The sequence below is a fragment of the Borostomias antarcticus genome (assembly GCF_949987555.1).
Source record: "Borostomias antarcticus genome assembly, chromosome: 14".
In the NCBI taxonomy this organism is placed as follows: domain Eukaryota; kingdom Metazoa; phylum Chordata; class Actinopteri; order Stomiiformes; family Stomiidae; genus Borostomias; species Borostomias antarcticus.
Window position 1 is genome coordinate 4,434,222 of NC_140247.1, and position 20,667 is coordinate 4,454,888.

A 20,667-nucleotide genomic window follows, 5' to 3' on the forward strand; every position below is an offset into this window, starting at 1 on the left:
GGTTTGATAGTAGCATAGTTGGGATGGACAGCAGCTAGCACGTTGGTTTGATAGTAGCATAGTTGGGATGGACAGTAGCTAGCACATTGGTTTGATAGTAGCATAGTTGGGATGGGCAGTAGCTAGCACGTTGGTTTGATAGTAGCATAGTTGGGATGTACAGTAGCTAGCACATTGGTTTGATAGTAGCATAGTTGGGATGGACAGTAGCTAGCACATTGGTTTGATAGTAGCATAGTTGGGATGGACAGTAGCTAGCACATTGGTTTGATAGTAGCATAGTGGGGATGGACAGCAGCTAGCACATTGGTTTGATAGTAGCATAGTGGGGATGGACAGTAGCTAGCACATTGGTTTGATAGTAGCATAGTTGGGATTGACAGTAGCTAGCACATTGGTTTGATAGTAGCATAGTTGGGATGGACAGTAGCTAGCACATTGGTTTGATAGTAGCATAGTTGGGATGGACAGTAGCTAGCACATTGGTTTGATAGTAGCATAGTTGGGATGGACAGTAGCTAGCACATTGGTTTGTTAGTAGCATAGTTTGGATGGGCAGTAGCTAGCACATTGGTTTGATAGTAGCATATTTGGGATGGACAGTAGCTAGCACATTGGTTTGATAGTAGCATAGTTGGGATGGACAGTAGCTAGCACATTGGTTTGATAGTAGCATAGTTGGGATGGACAGTAGCTAGCACATTGGTTTGATAGTAGCATAGTTGGGATGGACAGTAGCTAGCACATTGGTTTGATAGTAGCATAGTTGGGATGGACAGTAGCTAGCACATTGGTTTGATAGTAGCATAGTTGGGATGGACAGTAGCTAGCACATGGGTTTGATAGTAGCATAGTTGGGATGGGCAGCAGCTAGCACGTTGGTTTGATAGTAGCATAGTTGGGATGGACAGCAGCTAGCACGTTGGTTTGATAGTAGCATAGTTGGGATGGACAGCAGCTAGCACATTGGTTTGATAGTAGCATAGTTGGGATGTACAGTAGCTAGCACATTGGGATGTACAGTAGCATAGTTGGGATGGACAGTAGCTAGCACATTGGTTTGATAGTAGCATAGTTGGGATGGACAGCAGCTAGCACGTTGATTTGATAGTAGCATAGTTGGGATGGACAGTAGCTAGCACATTGGTTTGATAGTAGCATAGTTGGGATGGGCAGTAGCTAGCTCATTGGTTTGATAGTAGCATAGTTGGGATGGACAGTAGATAGCACATTGGTTTGTTAGTAGCATAGTTGGGATGGGCAGTAGCTAGCACATTGGTTTGATAGAAGCATAGTTGGGATGGACAGTAGCTAGCACATTGGTTTGTTAGTAGCATAGTTGGGATGGGCAGCAGCTAGCACGTTGGTTTGATAGTAGCATAGTTGGGATGGACAGCAGCTAGCACGTTGGTTTGATAGTAGCATAGTTGGGATGGACAGTAGCTAGCACATTGGTTTGATAGTAGCATAGTTGGGATGGGCATTAGCTAGCTCATTGGTTTGATAGTAGCATAGTTGGGATGGACAGTAGATAGCACATTGGTTTGTTAGTAGCATAGTTGGGATGGGCAGCAGCTAGCACGTTGGTTTGATAGTAGCATAGTTGGGATGGACAGCAGCTAGCACGTTGGTTTGATAGTAGCATAGTTGGGATGGACAGTAGCTAGCACATTGGTTTGATAGAAGCATAGTTGGGATGGGCAGTAGCTAGCACGTTGGTTTGATAGTAGCATAGTTGGGATGGACAGTAGCTAGCCCATTGGTTTGATAGTAGCATAGTTGGGATGTACAGTAGCTAGCACATTGGTTTGATAGTAGCATAGTTGGGATGGACAGTAGCTAGCACATTGGTTTGATAGTAGCATAGTTGGGATGGACAGTAGCTAGCACATTGGTTTGATAGTAGCATAGTGGGGATGGACAGCAGCTAGCACATTGGTTTGATAGTAGCATAGTGGGGATGGACAGTAGCTAGCACATTGGTTTGATAGTAGCATAGTTGGGATTGACAGTAGCTAGCACATTGGTTTGATAGTAGCATAGTTGGGATGGACAGTAGCTAGCACATTGGTTTGATAGTAGCATAGTTGGGATGGACAGTAGCTAGCACATTGGTTTGATAGTAGCATAGTTGGGATGGACAGTAGCTAGCACATTGGTTTGTTAGTAGCATAGTTGGGATGGGCAGTAGCTAGCACATTGGTTTGATAGTAGCATAGTTGGGATGGACAGTAGCTAGCACATTGGTTTGATAGTAGCATAGTTGGGATGGGCAGCAGCTAGCACGTTGGTTTGATAGTAGCATAGTTGGGATGGACAGCAGCTAGCACGTTGGTTTGATAGTAGCATAGTTGGGATGGACAGCAGCTAGCACATTGGTTTGATAGTAGCATAGTTGGGATGTACAGTAGCTAGCACATTGGGATGTACAGTAGCATAGTTGGGATGGACAGTAGCTAGCACATTGGTTTGATAGTAGCATAGTTGGGATGGACAGCAGCTAGCACGTTGATTTGATAGTAGCATAGTTGGGATGGACAGTAGCTAGCACATTGGTTTGATAGTAGCATAGTTGGGATGGGCAGTAGCTAGCTCATTGGTTTGATAGTAGCATAGTTGGGATGGACAGTAGATAGCACATTGGTTTGTTAGTAGCATAGTTGGGATGGGCAGTAGCTAGCACATTGGTTTGATAGAAGCATAGTTGGGATGGACAGTAGCTAGCACATTGGTTTGTTAGTAGCATAGTTGGGATGGGCAGCAGCTAGCACGTTGGTTTGATAGTAGCATAGTTGGGATGGACAGCAGCTAGCACGTTGGTTTGATAGTAGCATAGTTGGGATGGACAGTAGCTAGCACATTGGTTTGATAGTAGCATAGTTGGGATGGGCATTAGCTAGCTCATTGGTTTGATAGTAGCATAGTTGGGATGGACAGTAGATAGCACATTGGTTTGTTAGTAGCATAGTTGGGATGGGCAGCAGCTAGCACGTTGGTTTGATAGTAGCATAGTTGGGATGGACAGCAGCTAGCACGTTGGTTTGATAGTAGCATAGTTGGGATGGACAGTAGCTAGCACATTGGTTTGATAGAAGCATAGTTGGGATGGGCAGTAGCTAGCACGTTGGTTTGATAGTAGCATAGTTGGGATGGACAGTAGCTAGCCCATTGGTTTGATAGTAGCATAGTTGGGATGTACAGTAGCTAGCACATTGGTTTGATAGTAGCATAGTTGGGATGGACAGTAGCTAGCACATTGGTTTGATAGTAGCATAGTTGGGATGGACAGTAGCTAGCACATTGGTTTGATAGTAGCATAGTGGGGATGGACAGCAGCTAGCACATTGGTTTGATAGTAGCATAGTGGGGATGGACAGTAGCTAGCACATTGGTTTGATAGTAGCATAGTTGGGATTGACAGTAGCTAGCACATTGGTTTGATAGTAGCATAGTTGGGATGGACAGTAGCTAGCACATTGGTTTGATAGTAGCATAGTTGGGATGGACAGTAGCTAGCACATTGGTTTGATAGTAGCATAGTTGGGATGGACAGTAGCTAGCACATTGGTTTGTTAGTAGCATAGTTGGGATGGGCAGTAGCTAGCACATTGGTTTGATAGTAGCATATTTGGGATGGACAGTAGCTAGCACATTGGTTTGATAGTAGCATAGTTGGGATGGACAGTAGCTAGCACATTGGTTTGATAGTAGCATAGTTGGGATGGACAGTAGCTAGCACATTGGTTTGATAGTAGCATAGTTGGGATGGGCAGCAGCTAGCACGTTGGTTTGATAGTAGCATAGTTGGGATGGACAGCAGCTAGCACGTTGGTTTGATAGTAGCATAGTTGGGATGGACAGCAGCTAGCACATTGGTTTGATAGTAGCATAGTTGGGATGGGCAGTAGCTAGCTCATTGGTTTGATAGTAGCATAGTTGGGATGGACAGTAGATAGCACATTGGTTTGTTAGTAGCATAGTTGGGATGGGCAGTAGCTAGCACATTGGTTTGATAGAAGCATAGTTGGGATGGACAGTAGCTAGCACATTGGTTTGTTAGTAGCTTAGTTGGGATGGGCAGTAGCTAGCACATTGATTTGATAGTAGCATAGTTGGGATGGACAGTAGCTAGCACATTGGTTTGTTAGTAGCATAGTTGGGATGGGCAGTAGCTAGCACATTGGTTTGATAGTAGCATAGTTGGGATGGACAGTAGCTAGCACATTGGTTTGATAGTAGCATAGTTGGGATGGACAGCAGCTAGCACGTTGGTTTGATAGTAGCATAGTTGGGGTGGACAGTAGCTAGCACATTGGTTTGATAGTAGCATAGTTGGGATGGGCAGTAGCTAGCTCATTGGTTTGATAGTAGCATAGTTGGGATGGACAGTAGATAGCACATTGGTTTGTTAGTAGCATAGTTGGGATGGGCAGTAGCTAGCTCATTGGTTTGATAGTAGCATAGTTGGGATGGACAGTAGATAGCACATTGGTTTGTTAGTAGCATAGTTGGGATGGGCAGTAGCTAGCACATTGGTTTGATAGTAGCATAGTTGGGAGTGACAGTAGCTAGCACATTGGTTTGATAGTAGCCTAGTTGGGATGGGCAGTAGCTAGCTCATTGGTTTGATAGTAGCATAGTTGGGATGGACAGTAGATAGCACATTGGTTTGTTAGTAGCATAGTTGGGATGGGCAGTAGCTAGCACATTGGTTTGATAGAAGCATAGTTGGGATGGACAGTAGCTAGCACATTGGTTTGTTAGTAGCATAGTTGGAATGTGCAGTAGCTAGCACATTGGTTTGTTAGTAGCATAGTTGGGATCGGCAGTAGCTAGCACATTGGTTTGATAGTAGCATAGTTGGGATGGACAGTAGCTAGCACATTGGTTTGATAGTAGCATAGTTGGGATGGACAGTAGCTAGCACATTGGTTTGATAGTAGCATAGTTGGGATGGACAGTAGCTAGCACATTGGTTTGTTAGTAGCATAGATGGGATCGGCAGTAGCTAGCACATTGGTTTGATAGTAGCATAGTTGGGATGGACAGTAGCTAGCACATTGGTTTGTTAGTAGCATAGTTGGGATGGGCAGTAGCTAGCACATTGGTTTGATAGTAGCATAGTTGGGATGGACAGTAGATAGCACATTGGTTTGTTAGTAGCATAGTTGGGATGGGCAGTAACTAGCACATTGGTTTGATAGAAGCATAGTTGGGATGGACAGTAGCTAGCACATTGGTTTGTTAGTAGCATAGTTGGGATGGGCAGTAGCTAGCACATTGGTTTGATAGTAGCATAGTTGGGATGGACAGTAGCTAGCACATTGGTTTGATAGTAGCATAGTTGGGATGGACAGTAGCTAGCACATTGGTTTGTTAGTAGCATAGTTGGGATGGGCAGTAGCTAGCACGTTGATTTGATAGTAGCATAGTTGGGATGGACAGTAGCTAGCATTGGTTTGATAGTAGCATAGTTGGGATGGGCAGTAGCTAGCTCATTGGTTTGATAGTAGCATAGTTGGGATGGACAGTAGATAGCACATTGGTTTGTTAGTAGCATAGTTGGGATGGGCAGTAGCTAGCACATTGGTTTGATAGAAGCATAGTTGGGATGGACAGTAGCTAGCACATTGGTTTGTTAGTAGCATAGTTGGGATGGGCAGCAGCTAGCACGTTGGTTTGATAGTAGCATAGTTGGGATGGACAGCAGCTAGCACGTTGGTTTGATAGTAGCATAGTTGGGATGGACAGTAGCTAGCACATTGGTTTGATAGTAGCATAGTTGGGATGGGCATTAGCTAGCTCATTGGTTTGATAGTAGCATAGTTGGGATGGACAGTAGATAGCACATTGGTTTGTTAGTAGCATAGTTGGGATGGGCAGCAGCTAGCACGTTGGTTTGATAGTAGCATAGTTGGGATGGACAGCAGCTAGCACGTTGGTTTGATAGTAGCATAGTTGGGATGGACAGTAGCTAGCACATTGGTTTGATAGAAGCATAGTTGGGATGGGCAGTAGCTAGCACGTTGGTTTGATAGTAGCATAGTTGGGATGGACAGTAGCTAGCCCATTGGTTTGATAGTAGCATAGTTGGGATGTACAGTAGCTAGCACATTGGTTTGATAGTAGCATAGTTGGGATGGACAGTAGCTAGCACATTGGTTTGATAGTAGCATAGTTGGGATGGACAGTAGCTAGCACATTGGTTTGATAGTAGCATAGTGGGGATGGACAGCAGCTAGCACATTGGTTTGATAGTAGCATAGTGGGGATGGACAGTAGCTAGCACATTGGTTTGATAGTAGCATAGTTGGGATTGACAGTAGCTAGCACATTGGTTTGATAGTAGCATAGTTGGGATGGACAGTAGCTAGCACATTGGTTTGATAGTAGCATAGTTGGGATGGACAGTAGCTAGCACATTGGTTTGATAGTAGCATAGTTGGGATGGACAGTAGCTAGCACATTGGTTTGTTAGTAGCATAGTTGGGATGGGCAGTAGCTAGCACATTGGTTTGATAGTAGCATATTTGGGATGGACAGTAGCTAGCACATTGGTTTGATAGTAGCATAGTTGGGATGGACAGTAGCTAGCACATTGGTTTGATAGTAGCATAGTTGGGATGGACAGTAGCTAGCACATTGGTTTGATAGTAGCATAGTTGGGATGGGCAGCAGCTAGCACGTTGGTTTGATAGTAGCATAGTTGGGATGGACAGCAGCTAGCACGTTGGTTTGATAGTAGCATAGCTGGGATGGACAGCAGCTAGCACATTGGTTTGATAGTAGCATAGTTGGGATGGGCAGTAGCTAGCTCATTGGTTTGATAGTAGCATAGTTGGGATGGACAGTAGATAGCACATTGGTTTGTTAGTAGCATAGTTGGGATGGGCAGTAGCTAGCACATTGGTTTGATAGAAGCATAGTTGGGATGGACAGTAGCTAGCACATTGGTTTGTTAGTAGCTTAGTTGGGATGGGCAGTAGCTAGCACATTGATTTGATAGTAGCATAGTTGGGATGGACAGTAGCTAGCACATTGGTTTGTTAGTAGCATAGTTGGGATGGGCAGTAGCTAGCACATTGGTTTGATAGTAGCATAGTTGGGATGGACAGTAGCTAGCACATTGGTTTGATAGTAGCATAGTTGGGATGGACAGCAGCTAGCACGTTGGTTTGATAGTAGCATAGTTGGGGTGGACAGTAGCTAGCACATTGGTTTGATAGTAGCATAGTTGGGATGGGCAGTAGCTAGCTCATTGGTTTGATAGTAGCATAGTTGGGATGGACAGTAGATAGCACATTGGTTTGTTAGTAGCATAGTTGGGATGGGCAGTAGCTAGCTCATTGGTTTGATAGTAGCATAGTTGGGATGGACAGTAGATAGCACATTGGTTTGTTAGTAGCATAGTTGGGATGGGCAGTAGCTAGCACATTGGTTTGATAGTAGCATAGTTGGGAGTGACAGTAGCTAGCACATTGGTTTGATAGTAGCCTAGTTGGGATGGGCAGTAGCTAGCTCATTGGTTTGATAGTAGCATAGTTGGGATGGACAGTAGATAGCACATTGGTTTGTTAGTAGCATAGTTGGGATGGGCAGTAGCTAGCACATTGGTTTGATAGAAGCATAGTTGGGATGGACAGTAGCTAGCACATTGGTTTGTTAGTAGCATAGTTGGAATGTGCAGTAGCTAGCACATTGGTTTGTTAGTAGCATAGTTGGGATCGGCAGTAGCTAGCACATTGGTTTGATAGTAGCATAGTTGGGATGGACAGTAGCTAGCACATTGGTTTGATAGTAGCATAGTTGGGATGGACAGTAGCTAGCACATTGGTTTGATAGTAGCATAGTTGGGATGGACAGTAGCTAGCACATTGGTTTGTTAGTAGCATAGATGGGATCGGCAGTAGCTAGCACATTGGTTTGATAGTAGCATAGTTGGGATGGACAGTAGCTAGCACATTGGTTTGTTAGTAGCATAGTTGGGATGGGCAGTAGCTAGCACATTGGTTTGATAGTAGCATAGTTGGGATGGACAGTAGATAGCACATTGGTTTGTTAGTAGCATAGTTGGGATGGGCAGTAGCTAGCACATTGGTTTGATAGAAGCATAGTTGGGATGGACAGTAGCTAGCACATTGGTTTGTTAGTAGCATAGTTGGGATGGGCAGTAGCTAGCTATTTGGTTTGATAGTAGCATAGTTGGGATGGACAGTAGCTAGCACATTGGTTTGATAGTAGCATAGTTGGGATGGACAGTAGCTAGCACATTGGTTTGTTAGTAGCATAGTTGGGATGGGCAGTAGCTAGCACATTGGTTTGATAGTAGCATAGTTGGGATGGACAGTAGCTAGCACATTGGTTTGATAGTAGCATAGTTGGGATGGACATTAGCTAGCACGTTGGTTTGATAGTAGCATAGTTGGGATGGACAGTAGCTAGCACGTTGGTTTGATAGCATAGTTGGGATGGACAGTAGCTAGCACATTGGTTTGATAGTAGCATAGTTGGGATGGGCAGCAGCTAGCACGTTGGTTTGATAGTAGCATAGTTGGGATGGACAGCAGCTAGCACGTTGGTTTGATAGTAGCATAGTTGGGATGGACATCAGCTAGCACATTGGTTTGATAGTAGCATAGTTGGGATGGACAGTAGCTAGCACATTGGTTTGTTAGTAGCATAGTTGGGATGGGCAGTAGCTAGCACATTGGTTTGATAGAAGCATAGTTGGGATGGACAGTAGCTAGCACATAGGTTTGATAGCATAGTTGGGATGGACAGTAGCTAGCACATTGGTTTGATAGTAGCATAGTTGGGATGGACAGTAGCTAGCACATTGGTTTGTTAGTAGCATAGTTGGGATGGGCAGTAGCTAGCACATTGGTTTGATAGTAGCATAGTTGGGATGGACAGTAGCTAGCACATTGGTTTGTTAGTAGCATAGTTGGGATGGGCAGTAGCTAGCACATTGGTTTGATAGTAGCATAGTTGGGATGGACAGTAGCTAGCACATTGGTTTGATAGTAGCATAGTTGGGATGGACATTAGCTAGCACGTTGGTTTGATAGTAGCATAGTTGGGATGGACAGTAGCTAGCACGTTGGTTTGATAGCATAGTTGGGATGGACAGTAGCTAGCACATTGGTTTGATAGTAGCATAGTTGGGATGGACAGCAGCTAGCATGTTGATTTGATAGTAGCATAGTTGGGATGGACAGTAGCTAGCACATTGGTTTGATAGTAGCATAGTTGGGATGGGCAGTAGCTAGCACATTGGTTTGATAGAAGCATAGTTGGGATGGACAGTAGCTAGCACATAGGTTTGATAGCATAGATGGGATCGGCAGTAGCTAGCACATTGGTTTGTTAGTAGCATAGTTGGGATGGACAGTAGCTAGCACATTGGTTTGTTAGTAGCATAGTTGGGATGGACAGTAGCTAGCACATAGGTTTGATAGCATAGTTGGGATGGACAGTAGCTAGCACATTGGTTTGTTAGTAGCATAGTTGGGATGGGCAGTAGCTAGCACATTGGTTTGATAGTAGCATAGTTGGGATGGACAGTAGCTAGCACATTGGTTTGTTAGTAGCATAGTTGGGATGGGCAGTAGCTAGCACATTGGTTTGATAGTAGCATAGTTGGGATGGACAGTAGCTAGCACATTGGTTTGATAGTAGCATAGTTGGGATGGACATTAGCTAGCACGTTGGTTTGATAGTAGCATAGTTGGGATGGACAGTAGCTAGCACGTTGGTTTGATAGCATAGTTGGGATGGACAGTAGCTAGCACATTGGTTTGATAGTAGCATAGTTGGGATGGACAGCAGCTAGCACGTTGATTTGATAGTAGCATAGTTGGGATGGACAGTAGCTAGCACATTGGTTTGATAGTAGCATAGTTGGGATGGGCAGTAGCTAGCTCATTGGTTTGATAGTAGCATAGTTGGGATGGACAGTAGATAGCACATTGGTTTGTAAGTAGCATAGTTGGGATGGGCAGTAGCTAGCACATTGGTTTGATAGAAGCATAGTTGGGATGGACAGTAGCTAGCACATTGGTTTGTTAGTAGCATAGTTGGGATGGGCAGCAGCTAGCACGTTGGTTTGATAGTAGCATAGTTGGGATGGACAGCAGCTAGCACGTTGGTTTGATAGTAGCATAGTTGGGATGGACAGTAGCTAGCACATTGGTTTGATAGTAGCATAGTTGGGATGGGCAGTAGCTAGCTCATTGGTTTGATAGTAGCATAGTTGGGATGGACAGTAGATAGCACATTGGTTTGTTAGTAGCATAGTTGGGATGGGCAGTAGCTAGCACATTGGTTTGATAGAAGCATAGTTGGGATGGACAGTAGCTAGCACATTGGTTTGTTAGTAGCTTAGTTGGGATGGGCAGTAGCTAGCACATTGGTTTGATAGTAGCATAGTTGGGATGGACAGTAGCTAGCACATTGGTTTGTTAGTAGCATAGTTGGGATGGGCAGTAGCTAGCACATTGGTTTGATAGTAGCATAGTTGGGATGGACAGTAGCTAGCACATTGGTTTGATAGTAGCATAGTTGGGATGGACAGCAGCTAGCACGTTGGTTTGATAGTAGCATAGTTGGGATGGACAGTAGCTAGCACATTGGTTTGATAGTAGCATAGTTGGGATGGGCAGTAGCTAGCTCATTGGTTTGATAGTAGCATAGTTGGGATGGACAGTAGATAGCACATTGGTTTGTTAGTAGCATAGTTGGGATGGGCAGTAGCTAGCACATTGGTTTGATAGAAGCATAGTTGGGATGGACAGTAGCTAGCACATTGGTTTGTTAGTAGCATAGTTGGGATGGGCAGTAGCTAGCACATTGGTTTGATAGTAGCATAGTTGGGATGGACAGTAGCTAGCACATTGGTTTGATAGTAGCATAGTTGGGATGGGCAGAAGCTAGCTCATTGGTTTGATAGTAGCATAGTTGGGATGGACAGTAGATAGCACATTGGTTTGTTAGTAGCATAGTTGGGATGGGCAGTAGCTAGCACATTGGTTTGATAGAAGCATAGTTGGGATGGACAGTAGCTAGCACATTGGTTTGATAGTAGCATAGTTGGGATGGACAGTAGCTAGCACATTGGTTTGTTAGTAGCATAGATGGGATCGGCAGTAGCTAGCACATTGGTTTGATAGTAGCATAGTTGGGATGGACAGTAGCTAGCACATTGGTTTGTTAGTAGCATAGTTGGGATGGGCAGTAGCTAGCACATTGGTTTGATAGTAGCATAGTTGGGATGGACAGTAGATAGCACATTGGTTTGTTAGTAGCATAGTTGGGATGGGCAGTAGCTAGCACATTGGTTTGATAGAAGCATAGTTGGGATGGACAGTAGCTAGCACATTGGTTTGTTAGTAGCATAGTTGGGATGGGCAGTAGCTAGCACATTGGTTTGATAGTAGCATAGTTGGGATGGACAGTAGCTAGCACATTGGTTTGATAGTAGCATAGTTGGGATGGACAGTAGCTAGCACATTGGTTTGATAGTAGCATAGTTGGGATGGGCAGTAGCTAGCTCATTGGTTTGATAGTAGCATACTTGGGATGGACAGTAGATAGCACATTGGTTTGTTAGTAGCATAGTTGGGATGGGCAGTAGCTAGCACATTGGTTTGATAGAAGCATAGTTGGGATGGACAGTAGCTAGCACATTGGTTTGATAGAAGCATAGTTGGGATGGACAGTAGCTAGCACATTGGTTTGTTAGTAGCATAGTTGGGATGGGCAGCAGCTAGCACGTTGGTTTGATAGTAGCATAGTTGGGATGGACAGCAGCTAGCACGTTGGTTTGATAGTAGCATAGTTGGGATGGACAGTAGCTAGCACATTGGTTTGATAGTAGCATAGTTGGGATGGGCAGTAGCTAGCACGTTGGTTTGATAGTAGCATAGTTGGGATGTACAGTAGCTAGCACATTGGTTTGATAGTAGCATAGTTGGGATGGACAGTAGCTAGCACATTGGTTTGATAGTAGCATAGTTGGGATGGACAGTAGCTAGCACATTGGTTTGATAGTAGCATAGTGGGGATGGACAGCAGCTAGCACATTGGTTTGATAGTAGCATAGTGGGGATGGACAGTAGCTAGCACATTGGTTTGATAGTAGCATAGTTGGGATTGACAGTAGCTAGCACATTGGTTTGATAGTAGCATAGTTGGGATGGACAGTAGCTAGCACATTGGTTTGATAGTAGCATAGTTGGGATGGACAGTAGCTAGCACATTGGTTTGATAGTAGCATAGTTGGGATGGACAGTAGCTAGCACATTGGTTTGTTAGTAGCATAGTTGGGATGGGCAGTAGCTAGCACATTGGTTTGATAGTAGCATATTTGGGATGGACAGTAGCTAGCACATTGGTTTGATAGTAGCATAGTTGGGATGGACAGTAGCTAGCACATTGGTTTGATAGTAGCATAGTTGGGATGGACAGTAGCTAGCACATTGGTTTGATAGTAGCATAGTTGGGATGGACAGTAGCTAGCACATTGGTTTGATAGTAGCATAGTTGGGATGGACAGTAGCTAGCACATTGGTTTGATAGTAGCATAGTTGGGATGGACAGTAGCTAGGACATTGGTTTGATAGTAGCATAGTTGGGATGGGCAGCAGCTAGCACGTTGGTTTGATAGTAGCATAGTTGGGATGGACAGCAGCTAGCACGTTGGTTTGATAGTAGCATAGTTGGGATGGACAGCAGCTAGCACATTGGTTTGATAGTAGCATAGTTGGGATGTACAGTAGCTAGCACATTGGGATGTACAGTAGCATAGTTGGGATGGACAGTAGCTAGCACATTGGTTTGATAGTAGCATAGTTGGGATGGACAGCAGCTAGCACGTTGATTTGATAGTAGCATAGTTGGGATGGACAGTAGCTAGCACATTGGTTTGATAGTAGCATAGTTGGGATGGGCAGTAGCTAGCTCATTGGTTTGATAGTAGCATAGTTGGGATGGACAGTAGATAGCACATTGGTTTGTTAGTAGCATAGTTGGGATGGGCAGTAGCTAGCACATTGGTTTGATAGAAGCATAGTTGGGATGGACAGTAGCTAGCACATTGGTTTGTTAGTAGCATAGTTGGGATGGGCAGCAGCTAGCACGTTGGTTTGATAGTAGCATAGTTGGGATGGACAGCAGCTAGCACGTTGGTTTGATAGTAGCATAGTTGGGATGGACAGTAGCTAGCACATTGGTTTGATAGGAGCATAGTTGGGATGGGCATTAGCTAGCTCATTGGTTTGATAGTAGCATAGTTGGGATGGACAGTAGATAGCACATTGGTTTGTTAGTAGCATAGTTGGGATGGGCAGTAGCTAGCACATTGGTTTGATAGAAGCATAGTTGGGATGGACAGTAGCTAGAACATTGGTTTGTTAGTAGCTTAGTTGGGATGGGCAGTAGCTAGCACATTGGTTTGATAGTAGCATAGTTGGGATGGACAGTAGCTAGCACATTGGTTTGTTAGTAGCATAGTTGGGATGGGCAGTAGCTAGCACATTGGTTTGATAGTAGCATAGTTGGGATGGACAGTAGCTAGCACATTGGTTTGATAGTAGTATAGTTGGGATGGACAGCAGCTAGCACGTTGGTTTGATAGTAGCATAGTTGGGATGGACAGTAGCTAGCACATTGGTTTGATAGTAGCATAGTTGGGATGGGCAGTAGCTAGCTCATTGGTTTGATAGTAGCATAGTTTGGATGGACAGTAGATAGCACATTGGTTTGTTAGTAGCATAGTTGGGATGGGCAGTAGCTAGCACATTGGTTTGATAGAAGCATAGTTGGGATGGACAGTAGCTAGCACATTGGTTTGTTAGTAGCATAGTTGGGATGGGCAGTAGCTAGCACATTGGTTTGATAGTAGCATAGTTGGGATGGACAGTAGCTAGCACATTGGTTTGATAGTAGCATAGTTGGGATGGACAGTAGCTAGCACATTGGTTTGATAGTAGCATAGTTGGGATGGGCAGAAGCTAGCTCATTGGTTTGTTAGTAGCATAGTTGGGATGGGCAGTAGCTAGCACATTGGTTTGATAGTAGCATAGTTGGGATGGACAGTAGCTAGCACATTGGTTTGATAGTAGCATAGTTGGGATGGACAGTAGCTAGCACATTGGTTTGATAGTAGCATAGTTGGGATGGGCAGTAGCTAGCTCATTGGTTTGATAGTAGCATACTTGGGATGGACAATAGATAGCACATTGGTTTGTTAGTAGCATAGTTGGGATGGGCAGTAGCTAGCACATTGGTTTGATAGAAGCATAGTTGGGATGGACAGTAGCTAGCACATTGGTTTGATAGTAGCATAGTTGGGATGGACAGTAGCTAGCACATTGGTTTGTTAGTAGCATAGATGGGATCGGCAGTAGCTAGCACATTGGTTTGATAGTAGCATAGTTGGGATGGACAGTAGCTAGCACATTGGTTTGTTAGTAGCATAGTTGGGATGGGCAGTAGCTAGCACATTGGTTTGATAGTAGCATAGTTAGGATGGACAGTAGCTAGCACATTGGTTTGTTAGTAGCATAGTTGGGATGGGCAGTAGCTAGCACATTGGTTTGATAGTAGCATAGTTGGGATGGACAGTAGCTAGCACATTGGTTTGATAGTAGCATAGTTGGGATGGACATTAGCTAGCACGTTGGTTTGATAGTAGCATAGTTGGGATGGACAGTAGCTAGCACGTTGGTTTGATAGCATAGTTGGGATGGACAGTAGCTAGCACATTGGTTTGATAGTAGCATAGTTGGGATGGGCAGTAGCTAGCTCATTGGTTTGATAGTAGCATAGTTGGGATGGACAGTAGATAGCACATTGGTTTGTTAGTAGCTTAGTTAGGATGGGCAGTAGCTAGCACATTGGTTTGATAGAAGCATAGTTGGGATGGACAGTAGCTAGCACATTGGTTTGTTAGTAGCATAGTTGGGATGGGCAGCAGCTAGCACGTTGGTTTGATAGTAGCATAGTTGGGATGGACAGCAGCTAGCACGTTGGTTTGATAGTAGCATAGTTGGGATGGACAGTAGCTAGCACATTGGTTTGATAGTAGCATAGTTGGGATGGGCAGTAGCTAGCTCATTGGTTTGATAGTAGCATAGTTGGGATGGACAGTAGATAGCACATTGGTTTGTTAGTAGCATAGTTGGGATGGGCAGTAGCTAGCAAATTGGTTTGATAGAAGCATAGTTGGGATGGACAGTAGCTAGCACATTGGTTTGTTAGTAGCTTAGTTGGGATGGGCAGTAGCTAGCACATTGGTTTGATAGTAGCATAGTTGGGATGGACAGTAGCTAGCACATTGGTTTGTTAGTAGCATAGTTGGGATGGGCAGTAGCTAGCACATTGGTTTGATAGTAGCATAGTTGGGATGGACAGTAGCTAGCACATTGGTTTGATAGTAGCATAGTTGGGATGGACAGCAGCTAGCACGTTGGTTTGATAGTAGCATAGTTGGGATGGACAGTAGCTAGCACATTGGTTTGATAGTAGCATAGTTGGGATGGGCAGTAGCTAGCTCATTGGTTTGATAGTAGCATAGTTGGGATGGACAGTAGATAGCACATTGGTTTGTTAGTAGCATAGTTGGGATGGGCAGTAGCTAGCACATTGGTTTGATAGAAGCATAGTTGGAATGGACAGTAGCTAGCACATTGGTTTGTTAGTAGCATAGTTGGGATGGGCAGTAGCTAGCACATTGGTTTGATAGTAGCATAGTTGGGATGGACAGTAGCTAGCACATTGGTTTGATAGTAGCATAGTTGGGATGGACAGTAGCTAGCACATTGGTTTGATAGTAGCATAGTTGGGATGGGCAGTAGCTAGCTCATTGGTTTGATAGTAGCATAGTTGGGATGGACAGTAGATAGCACATTGGTTTGATAGAAGCATAGTTGGGATGGACAGTAGCTAGCACATTGGTTTGTTAGTAGCATAGTTGGGATGGGCAGTAGCTAGCACATTGGTTTGATAGTAGCATAGTTGGGATGGACAGTAGCTAGCACATTGGTTTGATAGTAGCATAGTTGGGATGGACAGTAGCTAGCACATTGGTTTGATAGTAGCATAGTTGGGATGGGCAGTAGCTAGCTCATTGGTTTGATAGTAGCATAGTTGGGATGGACAGTAGATAGCACATTGGTTTGTTAGTAGCATAGTTGGGATGGGCAGTAGCTAGCACATTGGTTTGATAGAAGCATAGTTGGGATGGACAGTAGCTAGCACATTGGTTTGTTAGTAGCATAGTTGGGATGGGCAGCAGCTAGCATGTTGGTTTGATAGTAGCATAGTTGGGATGGACAGCAGCTAGCACGTTGGTTTGATAGTAGCATAGTTGGGATGGACAGTAGCTAGCACATTGGTTTGATAGTAGCATAGTTGGGATGGGCAGTAGCTAGCACGTTGGTTTGATAGTAGCATAGTTGGGATGGACAGTAGCTAGCCCATTGGTTTGATAGTAGCATAGTTGGGATGTACAGTAGCTAGCACATTGGTTTGATAGTAGCATAGTTGGGATGGACAGTAGCTAGCACATTGGTTTGATAGTAGCATAGTTGGGATGGACAGTAGCTAGCACATTGGTTTGATAGTAGCATAGTGGGGATGGACAGCAGCTAGCACATTGGTTTGATAGTAGCATAGTGGGGATGGACAGTAGCTAGCACATTGGTTTGATAGTAGCATAGTTGGGATTGACAGTAGCTAGCACATTGGTTTGATAGTAGCATAGTTGGGATGGACAGTAGCTAGCACATTGGTTTGATAGTAGCATAGTTGGGATGGACAGTAGCTAGCACATTGGTTTGATAGTAGCATAGTTGGGATGGACAGTAGCTAGCACATTGGTTTGTTAGTAGCATAGTTGGGATGGGCAGTAGCTAGCACATTGGTTTGATAGTAGCATATTTGGGATGGACAGTAGCTAGCACATTGGTTTGATAGTAGCATAGTTGGGATGGACAGTAGCTAGAACATTGGTTTGATAGTAGCATAGTTGGTATGGACAGTAGCTAGCACATTGGTTTGATAGTAGCATAGTTGGGATGGGCAGCAGCTAGCACGTTGGTTTGATAGTAGCATAGTTGGGATGGACAGCAGCTAGCACGTTGGTTTGATAGTAGCATAGTTGGGATGGACTGCAGCTAGCACATTGGTTTGATAGTAGCATAGTTGGGATGGGCAGTAGCTAGCTCATTGGTTTGATAGTAGCATAGTTGGGATGGACAGTAGATAGCACATTGGTTTGTTAGTAGCATAGTTGGGATGGGCAGTAGCTAGCACATTGGTTTGATAGAAGCATAGTTGGGATGGACAGTAGCTAGCACATTGGTTTGATAGTAGCATAGTTGGGATGGACAGTAGCTAGCACATTGGTTTGTTAGTAGCATAGATGGGATCGGCAGTAGCTAGCACATTGGTTTGATAGTAGCATAGTTGGGATGGACAGTAGCTAGCACATTGGTTTGTTAGTAGCATAGTTGGGATGGGCAGTAGCTAGCACATTGGTTTGATAGTAGCATAGTTGGGATGGACAGTAGCTAGCACATTGGTTTGTTAGTAGCATAGTTGGGATGGGCAGTAGCTAGCACATTGGTTTGATAGTAGCATAGTTGGGATGGACAGTAGCTAGCACATTGGTTTGATAGTAGCATAGTTGGGATGTACATTAGCTAGCACGTTGGTTTGATAGTAGCATAGTTGGGATGGACAGTAGCTAGCACGTTGGTTTGATAGCATAGTTGGGATGGACAGTAGCTAGCACATTGGTTTGATAGTAGCATAGTTGGGATGGGCAGCAGCTAGCACGTTGGTTTGATAGTAGCATAGTTGGGATGGACAGCAGCTAGCACGTTGGTTTGATAGTAGCATAGTTGGGATGGACAGCAGCTAGCACATTGGTTTGATAGTAGCATAGTTGGGATGGGCAGTAGCTAGCTCATTGGTTTGATAGTAGCATAGTTGGGATGGACAGTAGATAGCACATTGGTTTGTTAGTAGCATAGTTGGGATGGGCAGTAGCTAGCACATTGGTTTGATGGAAGCATAGTTGGGATGGACAGTAGCTAGCACATTGGTTTGTTAGTAGCTTAGTTGGGATGGGCAGTAGCTAGCACATTGATTTGATAGTAGCATAGTTGGGATGGACAGTAGCTAGCACATTGGTTTGTTAGTAGCATAGTTGGGATGGGCAGTAGCTAGCACATTGGTTTGATAGTAGCATAGTTGGGATGGACAGTAGCTAGCACATTGGTTTGATAGTAGCATAGTTGGGATGGACAGTAGCTAGCACGTTGGTTTGATAGTAGCATAGTTGGGGTGGACAGTAGCTAGCACATTGGTTTGATAGTAGCATAGTTGGGATGGGCAGTAGCTAGCTCATTGGTTTGATAGTAGCATAGTTGGGATGGGCAGTAGCTAGCACATTGGTTTGATAGAAGCATAGTTGGGATGGACAGTAGCTAGCACATTGGTTTGATAGTAGCATAGTTGGGATGGACAGTAGCTAGCACATTGGTTTGTTAGTAGCATAGATGGGATTGGCAGTAGCTAGCACATTGGTTTGATAGTAGCATAGTTGGGATGGACAGTAGCTAGCACATTGGTTTGTTAGTAGCATAGTTGGGATGGGCAGTAGCTAGCACATTGGTTTGATAGTAGCATAGTTGGGATGGACAGTAGCTAGCACATTGGTTTGTTAGTAGCATAGTTGGGATGGGCAGTAGCTAGCACATTGGTTTGTTAGTAGCATAGTTAGGATGGGCAGTAGCTAGCACATTGGTTTGATAGAAGCATAGTTGGGATGGACAGTAGCTAGCACATTGGTTTGATAGTAGCATAGTTGGGATGGGCAGTAGCTAGCTCATTGGTTTGATAGTAGCATAGTTGGGATGGACAGTAGATAGCACATTGGTTTGTTAGTAGCATAGTTGGGATGGGCAGTAGCTAGCACATTGGTTTGATAGAAGCATAGTTGGGATGGACAGTAGCTAGCACATTGGTTTGTTAGTAGCATAGTTGGAATGTGCAGTAGCTAGCACATTGGTTTGTTAGTAGCATAGTTGGGATCGGCAGTAGCTAGCACATTGATTTGATAGTAGCATAGTTGGGATGGACAGTAGCTAGCACATTGGTTTGATAGTAGCATAGTTGGGATGGACAGTAGCTAGCACATTGGTTTGATAGTAGCATAGTTGGGATGGACAGTAGCTAGCACATTGGTTTGTTAGTAGCATAGATGGGATCGGCAGTAGCTAGCACATTGGTTTGATAGTAGCATAGTTGGGATGGACAGTAGCTAGCACATTGGTTTGTTAGTAGCATAGTTGGGATGGGCAGTAGCTAGCACATTGGTTTGATAGTAGCATAGTTGGGATGGACAGTAGATAGCACATTGGTTTGTTAGTAGCATAGTTGGGATGGGCAGTAGCTAGCACATTGGTTTGATAGAAGCATAGTTGGGATGGACAGTAGCTAGCACATTGGTTTGTTAGTAGCATAGTTGGGATGGGCAGTAGCTAGCACATTGGTTTGATAGTAGCATAGTTGGGATGGACAGTAGCTAGCACATTGGTTTGATAGTAGCATAGTTGGGATGGACAGTAGCTAGCACATTGGTTTGATAGTAGCATAGTTGGGATGGGCAGTAGCTAGCTCATTGGTTTGATAGTAGCATAGTTGGGATGGACAGTAGATAGCACATTGGTTTGTTAGTAGCATAGTTGGGATGGGCAGTATCTAGCACATTGGTTTGATAGAAGCATAGTTGGGATGGACAGTAGCTAGCACATTGGTTTGATAGTAGCATAGTTGGGATGGACAGTAGCTAGCACATTGGTTTGTTAGTAGCATAGATGGGATCGGCAGTAGCTAGCACATTGGTTTGATAGTAGCATAGTTGGGATGGACAGTAGCTAGCACATTGGTTTGTTAGTAGCATAGTTGGGATGGGCAGTAGCTAGCACATTGGTTTGATAGTAGCATAGTTGGGATGGACAGTAGCTAGCACATTGGTTTGTTAGTAGCATAGTTGGGATGGGCAGTAGCTAGCACATTGGTTTGATAGTAGCATAGTTGGGATGGACAGTAGCTAGCACATTGGTTTGATAGTAGCATAGTTGGGATGGGCAGTAGCTAGCACATTGGTTTGATAGTAGCATAGTTGGGATGGACTGTAGCTAGCACGTTGGTTTGATAGCATAGTTGGGATGGACAGTAGCTAGCACATTGGTTTGATAGTAGCATAGTTGGGATGGGCAGCAGCTAGCACGTTGGTTTGATAGTAGCATAGTTGGGATGGACAGCAGCTAGCACGTTGGTTTGATAGTAGCATAGTTGGGATGGACAGCAGCTAGCACATTGGTTTGATAGTAGCATAGTTGGGATGGGCAGTAGCTAGCTCATTGGTTTGATAGTAGCATAGTTGGGATGGGCAGTAGCTAGCACATTGGTTTGATAGTAGCATAGTTGGGATGGACAGTAGCTAGCACATTGGTTTGATAGTAGCATAGTTGGGATGGACAGTAGCTAGCACGTTGGTTTGATAGTAGCATAGTTGGGGTGGACAGTAGCTAGCACATTGGTTTGATAGTAGCATAGTTGGGATGGGCAGTAGCTAGCTCATTGGTTTGTTAGTAG